Genomic DNA, 2,649 nt, shown 5'->3' with positions numbered 1-2,649 from the left:
AAGTGTAGTTTCATTTTTTGTGTACGCACTTAGATTGTGAAGATTCTTAGCGATGGTGAATATCAACCCATATCATTGTGACCCAACATTATTTTGTAAGTTTCCTTATACATAACTGCTAAACGTGGGAAATAGAAATTTAGTTTCATATATTTGTGTATTATACATTGTATTTAAAAAAAACATATTCGTTGAAAATTACCCATTTATAGCATTGTACTTTTTTTTTGTTATTAGCACAATATACACCAACCGTGAAAGAAATACCGTAATTACCCTTCGTGTGTCGTGCTTAGCACGGCCCTTAAACATACCTAGTATATATATATATATATATATATATATATATATATATATATATATATATATATATATATATATATATATATATATATATATATATATATATAGGAATATGATCAAGTGAGAACACAAACAAGGTTGAGAACGCGAGAACAAAGTATATTCATTTGTGATTTCATGTATTCATTTGTGGAGGAATGATCAATTTTTATGCCTTTAATTTCAATTGAAGAGAAAAAACATATTCATGTTGATTGTGCGTAAAAACTAATTATTTCTCCACAAATGAATACATGAAATCATAAATGAATATACTTGTTCTCGCGTTCTCAACCTTTTAGGTGTTCTCATTTGATTCTTATATATATATATATATATATATATATATATATATATATATATATATATATATATATATATATATATATATATATATATATAGTATTTTACTTCTCACGTCACTACATTGAATAAAAATTTGTTGAATGTACTCACAGATTACCTCAATGAGCATTATTATCGGTACATTGTATTCATTAACCGATAACATAAGTAGGAATTCTGGAATATCAGGTGGCGTTTGATTCGTAGAATGTTTATGAAAGAAGTTGAATTTGTCAATGAATTTGAATATTTATGGAATTGTAATCCAATTCTATAGTCTGTTTGATTGGCCGGAAATGGAATTGGAATCCAATTCGATATTTTTTTGGTTGGAAGGAAAATGAATTAAAATGACATAATTACCCTTCCTATTTTTTTGTTTAATTTTACTATTTTTTTATAAGTTATATATTGTGGCGGGTGATGGTAACGGTGTTGGTGGTGATGGGTAGTGGTGGTGGGTGATGATGGAGGTGGCTATGGTGGTGGTGTTGAATGGTAGCTGTTGTGTCATGGTGGTGATGGTAAGTGGTGGTTGTTGGTGGTGGCGGGTGGTGATCATAACTGTGGCGGTGGTGGTGGTAGGTGGTAGTCATAACTGTTGAAAATAGTGTTTAAGGTCATTAACTATTGGTAATATTTCTAAATGATAGTAGGGTCCATTGCCCTCAAGATACAAATGAGGAATTAAAAGAAAAAGAGATAAGAAGAAAATAACTTTATTAATTTGTTATGTTTAATAAATTGATTTGAAATTAACTAATTCAACGAGTGAATAATAATTAGTTAAAAGATTGACCAATTGTAATATTTTGGAACCCTTAGAGAATAAGGGAAATTCTAAAATCTCCATCCCATATTGGATGGGAGAAGATTTTGAATTGTATTTCCATCCCATATGCAATGGGAGATAAAACTATGGCAATGATGCAAGGCTATAAATAAGACTCTAGGGATCTTATAATTCCTTGTACCTTAGCTTAAAGATTTTGCCAATTCCCTTGTTTCCTTATATGGGAAGATTTCCAAACCCTCTTAGGTTTTGTTGATATTAATCCATCTATTAGTTTTCTTTTGGTTTTACATTTTTTTTGACATTGGGTGTGATTCCATAGAGGGATTTACTTTGGGTCCTCTCATCCAAACACATGGTTGGATCAAGAAGAGATCAAGAAACTTCAATAAGGGGTTAATAAGATCAAGATCGCACAAGAGGTTAGTAATTCTTTCTTTCTTATTAGATTCATAATTATAAAGTAGGTTGCTATAATTAGTAAAACCTAGATCCTAGGGTGCATGTACACTTAGATAATTTTTTTTTTTGTTTTATGTTGCCTTGTTAGAGTATATTGATGCAAAGAAAACTCAATAGTGATATTATAGTCTCTAGGTTTTAATTATATGCACTACTTAAAATCTACATCTAGAAACCCTGATAATCGCAACTCACGGCGTGATACCTCTTGGTCGCGCGCACGATCGACCGTATTCCAAATTTTCAGTTTTTGGTATATTTTGTTTTTAGGATAAAATCTCTTGTTTTAAATATTATTTAAAAGGGTTTAAATATGAAAATTTAACTAGATAAATCTAATACTATTTAAATTATTTAAATATGAATATTCAGTCTAAGATTAGTTCTAAATATTATTTAAATAAGAATTTAAGTATGAATATTTAATTAACTATTTTTGAATATTGTTTAAATTAAAATTTAAATATGAATACTTAGTTTTAAATATTATTTAATTAGATAATTTAAACTTAAGTATTTAAAGAATTAATTAAATTTTTAAATATTTTAAATAAAGAATTAAATTAGAGTACTTAAAATGGTTTAATTAATACTTTAAATATTATTTAAATTAGATAATTAAAATTGAATATTTAAAGGATAAAGATCAAATTTAAAATTCTTAAATTTATGTATATATTATAATAGGATTATTATATGTAAAAGAA

The sequence above is a fragment of the Lactuca sativa genome, chromosome 9 (assembly GCF_002870075.4).
Source record: "Lactuca sativa cultivar Salinas chromosome 9, Lsat_Salinas_v11, whole genome shotgun sequence".
Taxonomy (NCBI): Eukaryota; Viridiplantae; Streptophyta; class Magnoliopsida; order Asterales; family Asteraceae; genus Lactuca; species Lactuca sativa.
The sequence above is the reverse complement of the archived record's forward strand: the minus strand, read 5'-3'. Positions refer to the sequence as shown.